This window comes from Neopsephotus bourkii, unplaced genomic scaffold, assembly GCF_033783945.1.
Source record: "Neopsephotus bourkii isolate Nb327-2 ecotype Australia unplaced genomic scaffold, CSIRO-AGI_Nbou_v1 NB_1508, whole genome shotgun sequence".
NCBI classification, from domain to species: domain Eukaryota; kingdom Metazoa; phylum Chordata; class Aves; order Psittaciformes; family Psittacidae; genus Neopsephotus; species Neopsephotus bourkii.
Genome location: NW_026901984.1, coordinates 3,381,563 through 3,393,865, shown reverse-complemented (window position 1 = coordinate 3,393,865; position 12,303 = coordinate 3,381,563). Strand labels below are relative to the sequence as shown.

Here is a 12,303-nt window from a genome sequence, read left to right as displayed (position 1 = left end):
CACTCTGACCACACATCTTGAACGTAGGTCATCCTCAAACACTGACTTTAGACAAGGCACGGTTACGCACAGGAAGAAAGCTTCAGTCCACACACACTTAATAGAAGTTAAATAAAACAAAAATAAGTAGTCCCATGGATGCTTCTCTGGCTGGATGAATCACTGCCCAAGTCAGTACAGATACAACATGGTTGAAGTTCAGCATACAAACAAGTTGACCAGGTATACAGAGAAGAGGAATAAACTTGGTATTTCTATGAAACCATGTTAGAGTGCCCATAAAATTACTTCTCATTCATTAATTCCTTCATCTCAATAGCACCAAACCATAGCACAGCTATGCAAAACAACTGAAGCATTCTGAGTAGCATTCATTATAAAACCTGAACTTTCTTCAGCAGCTGGTACAGCAAGCTCAGAGTAAAACACAGGGTATGGGGAGAACATTGCATGCGTTTTGTTCTTCTCCAAATGACTTTGAAAAAAGACAGTAACTGTTTTTAGACAGAGGCAGATCCCTTTAATGACAGTTCAGAAAAGATCTGCTCCTCAAGCCCATCCAAAAATTCCCACATAACGGAGTTAGTACCCAGTTGGAAAGACTGAGCTAGGCAATTAGCCCAATCATTTTTGTTAGAATTATAGAAAAAAACCAACCAGAAATGCTTCCGAAGAGAAACACCAATCACCACTGTACAATCCAGAATCCAAGAACCCAAACCCAAGAATACGCCTTCCCAAGCCTTGTCTGACAAAACGAAGGAAAGCCGTGACGTCACCTTGCCCCCAAAATAATTCCACATTCCATTATTTGCCACAAGCAAGACTAACTGAAATTACCAAAGAACTTACTTTGGGTTCTAGTTTGCAGGGAAGAGGGTTTTGGTTTTGGTTGCTGTTCAGTTATTTTGGTTTTTTTTTCAGGCTAAGTCACACCAGGTTTAGCAAAGCTGCAAAATTTGAAGCTCGTTCCAAGGCAGCCCCTCAAGAGTCACAGGAATCTGTAGGTGAGATTCGCCTTACAACCTAGTAGATGCAAGATCAGTCACCTCCAATGTCTTTATTTTACTTTGGCTGCAGAAACACAGCTTGGTTAGAGTGGAGCAGCTGAACCAGCTCACAGGCAGCTCTGGAACTGAGAGACTGGGAACATTCCAGGACAGAACATTTCAGCCAGTAACTGGCCTGAGACAAGTATGTTTTACCACCGCGTTTCAGTGCAAGTCAACCAAATCTCCAGTATTCCTATTAGCACTCTCGTATGTATGAATAGGTATTATGCTTGATATTTCTCATAATAGGAATAATGATGGATTTAATACCAGTTACTTCCTCAGTTCTGATTTATGGCGATCGTATAATAAGATACAGCCACACATACCTTACATAATCTTCTGAAACTGTGAAGGTGCTATTTTTATCTTCTTTAAATGTACAAAAGCAATACTAACATTTTTGTTACTGTTGAGTTGCGCAATAAAAAACCCCACCTAGCACTGACACATTTCACATTCATCTGAAGAAAACAACCCAACAACACATGTCCATTTCCTTTAAGAAAAAAAAGACAGATGTAAAGAAAGACATTGTTACTCAGATTCACATTTCAGGACAGCATATGGATCACGTACAAGGTTAACACAAGATCTTTTCCCTAACCCTACATGCCTAATCCCCACCCCCTTGCAGAAAATTCCCTTCGACAGGTAAACCTTGCAGGTACAAAGCCAGGTCTAGTCTAGCTTGTTTGTGTAGCTCCATTATGCTGTTGGAATTCAGAGAAAAACCCTATGCTGGTTCTTCAGAAAATACAATAGGGTCCTCTGGTCAAGCTGGCCTAGAAGTTTGCTGCCACTGAAAGAAGAGGGGACCCACTCTTCGCTCTCCTGTTTCTTCCTCTTAATTTCCCTGGAAGGGCACCTCACCTTCCCCTGGAAGCCACCCCACCATGTTTCCAAGAGCTAATCCCATCCTCTAACCCAAAACAAACCAACCCCAGAAAAAAAACAGTACACAGGACAGCTTTCGAGAGTCAACTATGAACATGTGTAGTGAATGGCCAAGTTCCTCCAAGTTAAGAGAGCCAAACACTGACAAACTTGACATCGCCTTCTGGTAGCAGTGAGCTCTTAGCATGGCCCACATCTTTTAATAAATGAAGACCTGCCTTTTTTTCAGGGAAAAAGCTTCTTCGCCTCTTGATATTCCAGATCTTTCACAACAGAAATTTGTATTTCAGCACTCTATACATGGAAAAAAATTACTTGTATCACCAATGGCTGCACACTGGCTGTCTCCCTTAAACTCTACCAAGCGCTACCGAATTGACCTGACAGGTTACTTCACATCACCTACAGATAATGTCACCTTAGCTCATGTAAATTTTAAATTAAACTCCCCTGGGGAACAAACCCTGTAAGGAAGAGTTGGACTGTTGGACATGAAGGGCCCAAGAAGTTCTCTGAGATGAATACAAGCAAAACTAGAAGTCAAGCTGTTATAGCACAGAACTCCTCTGTTCACCTCACTTTCCAAATCTGTCTGTTTTCTAAACACCTATGAGAACTTCTCCTGCTCCTGGGAAAAAGAGTTGAACCATTTGCAAGTAAACCAGGACAAATTATACATTTACCAGAATTAGCTAAGGCTAGCAAGACATCTTCCAATGCCATTCTCCTACTAAAAGCTGTATAAGCAGTAATGTTTCTCAAAGGACACTGGGGAGGGAGGTTACCAAACAACAACTCAACCAGGTGTTGCAAGTGCCATCAACACATCTAAACTCATACTGTCATGCACAGCATCAGCTGCAACATTCTTTGCAGTACTCCTCTGACTTTCCATGTGCTCACACAGTGTAATCCAACTTTGCTAGCAAGGAACTCCACAGAGATTTTTCTTGACCTTTTTAACATCAGCTCTATAACAAAAACTGTGTGCTGAATGCAAAACAAGCCTGAGCACACATCAGAGGTGCCAGCAACCCCAAACAGCATTTGCTCTGCACTCATACGGCTCATCTCATTGCCTTCTTGCTCCGTTCTCCTGAAGCCTTACTGGGAAAAAAAAAACTCCAAACCAGCAATGCCTCTTCAGAAACATAATGTTCTAATAACCTACCAGTAAAGAATAGCAAAAGCTATCAGTTCATGAATATCGCATATGCTCTGTGACATTCTATTTGGATCATTTCTAGAGCATAATAATAGGGGCTATTTTGGTTGCTTTCCCCTTACACAGCTGTCCTGGTTTCAGCTGGGATAGAGTTAGTTTTCTTCCTAGTGGCTGGTGCAGTGCTGTGTTTTGGCTACAGTCTGAGGATAATGTTGATAACACACTGATGTTGTAGTTGTTGCTGAGCAGGGGTTACCCTGATCAAGGACTTTTCAGTTTCTCATACTGCCCTGCCAGCAAGGAGGCTGGGGTGCAGGAGAAGCTGGGAGGAGACATATCCAGGACAGCCAACCGCAACTGACCAGAGGGATACTCCATACCATTTGATGTCATGCCGAACAACAAAACTGGGGCAGGACGGGTTGGCCAGGGGGTGTCATCCCCCTGCTCAGGGAGTGACTGGGCATCTGCCAATGGGTGGTGCGCAACCACATTGTGCATCACTTCTTTTCTATATACTTTTACCATAGAATCACAGAATGGTTTGGGTTGGAAGGCACCTTAAAGATCATCTAGTTCCAACCCTTTGCCACAGACCCTCCACTATACCACATTATTATTCCTTCCTTTCCTGTCCTATTAAACTGTCTTTATCTCAACTCACGAGTTTTACCTTTTTCCCGTTCTCTCCCCCATTGCACTGGGGCAAACGGCTGTGTGGTGTTTAGCTGCCTGCTGGGTTAAACCACCACAAGGGCTTTCGTTAGGAACCATCACTTAAAAACAGAAACTGAAGTTAGGTGCCCAGCAGCCAGGGAAGAAAACCAAACAAACAAACAACCATCCCCAGAAAAAGGGAAAAAAAAAAAAATCTACCACAAAACCCAAACAATTTTACCCTCAACTTTTTGGACTTCAGGATTCCTGGAATGAAACATTTTATCACAACACAAAATAAAGCTTATGGTTAAAGCTGGTGAGCTTTTTTATAAAGTCTTAAAAATGCATGTATTCTGTCTGGGTGATGGATGCCGATGGCAAATCCGCCTCTAGCATAAGAGCTAGTGGCAAGTAGTATTTCCTCCTCACAATTGTGCTGCACAAATATAATTCTCTCGGAAATTGTTTACTACATTCCTTGCTGTGACCATGTACAGTAACTGGAACATCACAGTTAGAGCTGGACAGGAAAAACAAAAGCAACCTGACCCACTGACAAAGCATCTGCCAGCACTTGAGCCATTGTTCTGCAAAATATCAAGGCCTGAATTCTGACATAATCCCCTGACATCTCGGGTGATGTCAGCACAAGCAGCTATTAGAATGAAGAATGATCACCCACAAGACATTAATTCAGGAAGAATCAATGGCCTTGCAATACATATTTCTCCCTTAACATTCTCCTAAATGGACTTGAATGCATTTGAGCCAGAAGGGAGAGCAAGCCTTTTAAGAAAGGCTTTCGCACAACACAAAAATACCACAAGCTTCTGAATTTTTAGCTTTTCCAGCTCCTTGAAGTTTAATTCCACACTTGTGCTCTGGTATAATAAAAGCTCCTCATTCCTTTCCAAGGATTCTCAGAGCTTTAACAGTACACTAAGCAAGACCAACCTACAGATTTTACCTTCCCCCAATCCTTCTCACCCCCCCTCCCAACTCCTGTTTAAGGAGAGGGAACATTCTCCTGCCTTAATCTGTACCTAGTAGATGAACATCATGGAAAAGAAAGAAAAAGGGAGGGGTGAGGGCAGGCAGCAAGGGGAAAAAAATGATAAAACAAACAAAAAAAAAACAGTAACAAAAAGCCCCCACACTTCCCCATTTTTATTTCAGCTCTTAAAACATCTGCTCTAATCCATTCTAATATACCACTACCTTGTCCTACCATCCTCCATTAAAATCAAGACCTGGTAAAGTTTTCTAACAGTTTGTCCTTTCAAAAAGCATCCAAATCTTTGCTGCCAGTTAGTTTTGACATCTGAAGCACTCTACAAGCACATGAAGCATGCACAGACATAGTCTGGTTGCACCTTCCTGACCAAGAATATGTTCCAGGGTCAAACTGTTCTGTAACAGGAGCATCTGCAGTGAACGAGATTTGGGTGACATTTCAAGGATTCCCTTCCCTATGGTTTCAAAACCAAAATTAGCACTTGAAGATGACCTAGAAATAAAAGTAAAAGGAAGTAAAAGGAAAAAACAACTTCTGAAAGCCTAGGCTGTGCTACAAACCAACAACATGAGTCAGGGCAGAGATGCAGCCAGTTGATCAAGTCACCAGAAAGTCAGAATTTAGGTCCTAGGCACTGAAATAAATTTCCAAGTGTTCATCAAGCGCTAATCTCCACCATGAAGAGCTTATGGACATAAAGATCCTCCCTGCTTATTGACTTTTCTCACCAGGGATGCATAATGGAAGAATGATACTGGTCTCATGGAGCATTATCCACCCTTACTCCTCTGCAGCCTTAAGCAATCACAGGCTCAGCATCACAGCAGCCAATCGGTTTCTCAGATTTCTGTTGACACAAATTCTGCAGCAGTAAGCGTGAAGGGAATGCAAGGACCACACTCTGAAGGCTTTTTTGTGAACAAATGCAGACATCCCCACTGCTGCTCTGCAGGCGAGTTCCTTCCCACTGGGCTATAGGCTTATTCCAACAGGATGGCATGGCATTTCCTCTATGGTTTGCCTGCCAGGAAAGTCATTTCCTATTTTTGTCCTGTTGAGAACTAGTAGAAGCTGGCATTGATGGAGGCTGGTAAGAATCAGAGGCTGGTTTACTAGTGTTTTAACCAAACATGTGTTTACAATTACCCCATTCATCATGATCTGCCTGTGTAAAACTGCCTTTTTGGAATTTGCCCATGTTCCTTGGGTTTGGCCTCCAAAAAAGCTGAAACAGACTCACTAAGAAATATATTGTTTGAATAGTACTGCTGGAGCAACACAACTGATAGTTAATACTGTAATCATTAATGCAACTGTTGGGCATTAAGATCAACATAGCTGTTCAACTTGTTGTTGTTGGCCTAAGGATGACAGCTTAGCAGCAGGGGGGTAAGATAATGGGAAAACCTCTTGTGGTCTTCCCCTGGAGTCCAACAAAAGAATACAACAGAAATAGAACACTGGGGTTTTTTCTCAGATACTCTACAGTATCTGTCTGCAAGAAGAAACAGTCATGGTGTTCCTAGCAAGCTCATGTAGCGCACTCATCACCTCTGCACCCAAGAACCGTGACTACCACCAAAGGCCCAAAGCTCTTTCCAGAAATACACTCTGCATTATGATTTAGACTTGCAACTCCCCTCACCTTCTCCCCAATTCACACTCTGGGGACAAATAAGCAGAGTCTGTTTCTGGATGGTAGAACAGAAATTTCTCACTGCTGATCCTTTCTCCAAGAAGTCGTCAAACTATTCTAGCAAACAAGCCTAGCAAAAATCCGCATCATACCTGAACAAGCATAATCTCAAAGATAGTAGTCTTTAAAGCTGCAAAGAGCTCTAAAAGACACATTTCACCTCCCTCAGTATCAGTGAGGTAGACTTTCATGCCATGTGCCTAGATTATGCCAGACCTAGTCTAGCAATCTACAAACTTGATATACCTGTAATTTTCAAAACATACATCAGAGAACTACACATTTTCCTCTCTCCAAAGTTATCATTTTATATCAAAGATATAATAACTTACCAAAATAACTTATCAAAGGTTTCTGAAAGTAAGGAAAAGGTCCCTCGCACTAATTTACAGTATTAGTCACATGCTGTATTATCCGTGCTGCTGGAGAAGGTCTCCTTCTCTGTTAAAAAGATCATCCAGTGAGAACGACCAATCTCTGTGATGGCCAGCTTTTGCTGTAGCCATTCAGGGGCAGTAAGTCTGCATCTCCCCCTGGGTTAACCAACTGGGATGCAATTAGCAGGTTTCTAAATTAAAAGCTCTCTGGGTTTGTAAATCAGCATTAGTGTTGGGTTTTGAGGAACCCATGTGATTCACCCTGTCTATACTTCTGTTCAACCCACACCCGAGTCTCTGGTCCTTACCGCTATGGGCCAGTGGACTGGAAAAAAACAAGCAGCCGCATAGCCACTGCTGCCTTCTCCTAAAAGAAAGTGACTCACTGTGTCAAAACCTCATACCTTCGTGTTTTCCAACACGTTTTCAAGTTCTTTGGCAGCAATGGCTCCTCTCCATTAAACAGAAATCACTGATCATTTCCTGTTACAGAGACCAGGAAAGACAGAACTGTTCACAAGGGCACTACTCTAAAGAAGGGCTTGAACGTGCAATGCCTTCAGTCCTAAATAATCTGCATGAACCGATACATCTGCAACTTGGAAGACTCTAGGAAAGCAAGAAGGGAGATCAACGTTCAGGCAATGAATGCTCACCAGTGTTAATGGGAAGATCTCTTTAAGAGTTTCAGGATAACTTGGCTCTGGTGGTAACTCCATGTATCCTTCACTCCTCAGTACTCCTATGCACATTATAAGTCCAAAAGCTGCCATAAACACCTTTCAGATGAACATATGAAAAATGTAGCACCTGTCTCTCTCTCACATCAGGTATCTGCTGAAGAGACAGTACTCAGGGGAATAAAGCATGCCAACGAAGTGACTGCAGAATACATCCAACCAGATCTTATAAAGAGAGGCTATTCTGGTTGTTTCACCACTGAAGATATTAGCAGTCTGTTTGTAGACAGGATGCCACATACTGATCAACAGTTTTCTTTTATGCTGCACTCATAGTGGAATCTGGCTTCCTTGGATAGTCCTCTTGCATCCACAAAGCAAGAGGAGCCATACTGAGCTAGTGAGAGAACTGCTGTCCAAAAAGATCGTCCAATTCAACAGATGGCATGAGAATACGAAAGACCTGGCAAGGGACTAGTTCAGAAGTGCACAGCTCAGCAAGTAAAAAGATAGAAAAGTCAATGAGGTGACATCTGTTTACTTGACAGTATGTTTCATAACAACCACCAGTTTGGGAGAAAAACCGATGGGAAACAAGACTCCTTTGCCACATCCAAGCTTAGGCTGCAAAGTGCTCTCCTGACCAGCAGGCAGTGCAAGAATAGCAAAACCTGTAAATAAAATTCAGTGCTTATAAAAGGATCCCTCAACAACCTCATTCCTCATAATTCCTAACAAGACTGTGGAGTTTCACCTCTTAGGAGAAGGCCCTCCATTCCTAGATTTCCCTAGGTGAAGAGTCACAGCCGGTATGTTTTGGACATGCCCAGGAGCAGGTCCAGCTTCCAAGAAAAACAATCCTAACTTCTTAGCCTGCTTTCCTACACAAGGAGGCTTATGCAATCATACTGCAGCCAGGCCAGTTGGCAAGTTCCATGCAAGCCTGACAGAGGCAGAGGTCTCAAGAGCTATCATCCTCATGTGTGAAAACACTGGGCCAGGTGGGGCACACACAAGGAACATTGCACTGTGAACTGGCATCAATAGCCTTGCAGTTGAGACAGATCCAAAGAAAAGTAGGCTTCCTTAGGCTTAGTTTGGACAGAAATGCTGGCTTAATATTAAGAAAAACTTTTCCCTTGACCCCACTAGTGAAGTTCACACAGAGGTTTAGAGTAAAAAGCCCAGCAGGAGTTGGTAAGATTTCTGCACAACTGTGTTTGCTGCAAACGGTGACATGCTCCAACGAACAATTACTTCAGTACATCCTAAAGATGGTCATCAAAAGGCAACCATTTGTCTCTTCCTGTCCCCCCAGCTCCCAGGTGTCTGACAAAGCACCTAAGTGCACATTCCCAGCACACACACTTCCCAAGACAGAGATCAGCTGGTCTAAGCCAAAGTTTTACCTAGAAACTTGGCCTCCTTCAGCCTCATCACGGCAAAACCTCCACTGCAGCCTGTGGAGGGGGATTGCAGAAGGGAGGAGTGACAGCACAGTCCCAGGCGGTACAACACCACCCAGGACCCCCCCGGCCAGCCTGCTGCCACTGCCACACACGGCCAGGCAGGGAAGCTGCCGGGGCTGCACAGTCCAGGGGGACATCTGCTAGTTCGGTGCTGTGAGAAAACAAACTCCCAGTGCAACACTCTCCTGGTGCTGGCAGACGCGGTGCATGACCCAGCTATGCCTTTCCTCTGCCAGCTGGGAACTCCCTGCCTTGGAAGGATCCCTTCGACAGAGATATCCAGATACTTTTCGCCTATTTACACCCCAAGCGCAGCCGAGAACGTAACCAAAGATTCCTATAAAAACCTTTGTGACAATTCCTCCTGGAGCCGCTTAAGCGCTCACAAGATAGAGGGCTGCAAATATTTGCTTTATTCACGGAGCGCACAGTACATGCTTTAAGCAGTACTGAAACGCAGAGATCCATTTCACATTTGGGAAAAAAAAACAACACTGGAACATGCTACTGAAATCCAGGTGTGGCTGTATCTGAGGATGAAAGCCAACTCACACAGTGGTAAGGGAGGGGATATTTTGATTAACAAAACCAAGGAAAACCATGGAAGTACCACAAGATCTGTAATATGTGGCCAGGGCAAACAAGACCTACTTAAAGAACAAACAAAATCCAAGTGAAGAAAATAAATCAGAGTATAACACGGTAAAATGCTCACTGGAGGTGAGCGTCAGGGTCCACTGCTCTGTCAGCTTACCGCTTGCAGTAAGGCTACCAAACAGTGCTCTCCACACTTCGCTGTTTGCTCTACATTGTGATGAATTTTAAAGCGTTTGGATTTGGAGAAAGAAAACCCAAGCAGCCTCGATACTACCATAACTGTACACAGATGCCCAGAGGAATACAGCTCTGGCACAGCTCTTCCTCTCCTACTGCACAGTGAGGTAAGCCCTCCAGGAAGGCTAACACTGCATGGTGAGAGCATCCTGCTGACCCCTGCACCCTTCCCAAGCCCCAAAACGATCACAAAGCACAGCCAAAGCTGCTATTTGAAGTTTCAAGCATTTTTCCTTTTTTTTTTTTTCCTGTGCAGGTTTTCTAATCTCCATGTGTTTGTGGTGGGTTTTTTAACCTGTCCTCATAACTCGCTCCTGTTAATCCTAGGATTAGCCTTGTTGCCCTTCTCTGCACCTTTTCAAGAGCTTTAAGTACAACTAGTCTCTAGACACAGGAATAGCTTGAGTTAGGAGTGTTAACGCATCACTGCTACATGTCCTATAAAATCTCTGTTAAAACAAGCAACTGCTCAGCACCTCTACGAGGCAGCACAATTTCAGCTGTCCCTCAGCAGCACAACTTAAGGTGGTAGCTACCCACATCCCTCCGATCCCCCTCTCACTTCCACACAACCCCTAATTCATTCTTCTTTAGCAAAGGGAAAAGCAAACCACATTCTTCAGGGCTGTTTCAGAAAACCTGATCAATGCTGCTTTGACATACCAGCAACACATGTTCCCATTTCAACAAATGGGAACATTTCAGGCAGACCACCACTTCAGAGGGAGTGGGGCTCCGGGCTGCTGAATCAGCACTTTCCATACCGCTGGCAATACAGAGTTATGCGACGCTTCAAAGGGAAGCAGGGGGAAAAGGGGGAAGAGGAGGAGGGGAGTGCGCTGGCACTTAAGCAGCAGAAGCGGGCAAGAGGATTTTGCCGGAGTTCATCTGCCAAACCAATTAACTGCAAACTGTTCGCATAAAGATGCCACAGTTTCAGCCCCAGCTTGCAGTACCACAGTTATACAATGAGAGACCCGTGCGTGCGCGGCTCGCCCCGGCGGGGAGCACTGGCAGGAGACACCCGGTCCTCACCACCCTCTCGGGGCTGCCGGGGGGCTGCCGGGCACGGCTCCCGCGCACACCCGCACGCCGGTCGAGCAGGAAGGCGGCAGCACTCCGGGATGGCGTTCTGCAAACTGCCCTCCCGCCAACACTGAGCCCGGGGGGACGGGGAGACACGGGCGCGGGGCGTTGGGGCAGCACCAGCAACACTTGGCGCGCCAGATCTACCCACCCCCGGCGCAAGACGGGTAAGCCCGGCTCCCGGCGCCGCTGGAGAGAGGCTCGAAGCGGGCGAGCAAACAAAACGCGGCGCGGAAGCTCCGCGCTGGGGTAAAGAGCCGCTCCCCGAGCCCCGCGGCCACCAGCCGCCGCCCGCTCCCCGTCCGGCCACGGGGGCTGCCCTCCTGCCTGCGGGAGGTGCTGTGGACGCTCCCGACGGGCACGGCACAGCGAAGTCGGGGGGGGGGGGCTCGCCGGCGTCCCCAGGAAAAGGAAGTTTGCTCTCCTCCTCCTCCTCCCACCGGCCTCCGCCACCGAGGAGCCGGCGAGCCCTCATCCACCCCACCCCAGCCCAGCCTCCCCCCGATGCGGCTCCCCGGGGGCAGCCGCCGCCGCCTCCCCCCCAGCGAGTCCCTCGCTGCCCTCCAGCCCTTTACCTGCTGGGCGCCCGACCGGTCGGCACCCCCCCCCCGAGGGGCGATGCGCACCCGCCAAGTTTCGTGCGGGAGCAGGGGGTCGGGGAAAGGGTCGTGCACGGCGGGGCTGGGAGCGCGGGTGGGGAAGGGGAGAGAAGGGATGGGGGTGTCCTCCAGGCGGCGGGGAGGAGGAGCACGGGCGGAGGAGGGCAAGTGCTCGGAGCCACGCGCCTCAGAAGTAACGAGAAAAATAAATAACACAAATAATGAAATTTTAAAATTAAAAAAAAAAATAAAAGGAAGAACTGAGCAAGCGAACACCAACAAACCCAAACAGAAAACACACCGGACGGGGCCGCTCGCGCCTCCGCAAGGCGACCCGGCGCTGCGGGACGGATCTGCGGAGAAAACTTCTGCCCGCCCTCGCCGCTGCTCCTGCTGCTGGCTGACTGATTGCCTCCGCCACCGGCTCCCGGTGCTAACGGCGCCCCGCAACCGCCGCGCTCTCCACTCGCGCCCAGCTGACTCCCGGCGGCGCTCCGCGCCCCGCCCAGCTCCCGCCCCGCGCCCGCCCCCGCCGCACGCAGCCGCAGCCCCGGCCCGCGCCCCGCCGCCGCCCCGGTGAGGGCAGGGGGCAGCTGGGAGTCCCGGCGGGGCACTGCGCTGCTGGGCGGGAGCGGGGCTGTTGCGGGGCTTGCTGGTAGCACCCTCGCGTGGTTTGGTTTGGAGGGGGGGACACTGTGTTCCCCTTAAAGCCAACAGAGCACCCGCGGCATCTGCGAACTTTCCCCCCTCGCCCCGCGCTGCCCTACCGCTTT

At 47.1% G+C, this 12,303-nt stretch overlaps 1 protein-coding gene across 4 annotated transcripts in view; it reads right to left on the bottom strand.

Annotated features, from left to right (window-relative positions):
• GRB10 (growth factor receptor bound protein 10) overlaps positions 1 to 12,024 on the bottom strand; it is a 146,271-nt gene extending 134,247 nt beyond the window's left edge. For 2 of the 4 annotated variants that reach the window (XR_009727877.1, XM_061369603.1), the window contains exon 1: positions 11,832 to 12,024. The gene's annotated coding sequence lies outside the window, so the exon portion shown is untranslated. Of the gene's footprint in view, positions 1 to 11,814 lie in introns of all 4 variants that reach the window. The other 2 variants (XM_061369604.1, XM_061369607.1) reach the window with 2 other exon arrangements.
• Positions 12,025 to 12,303: the final 279 nt, after the last annotated feature.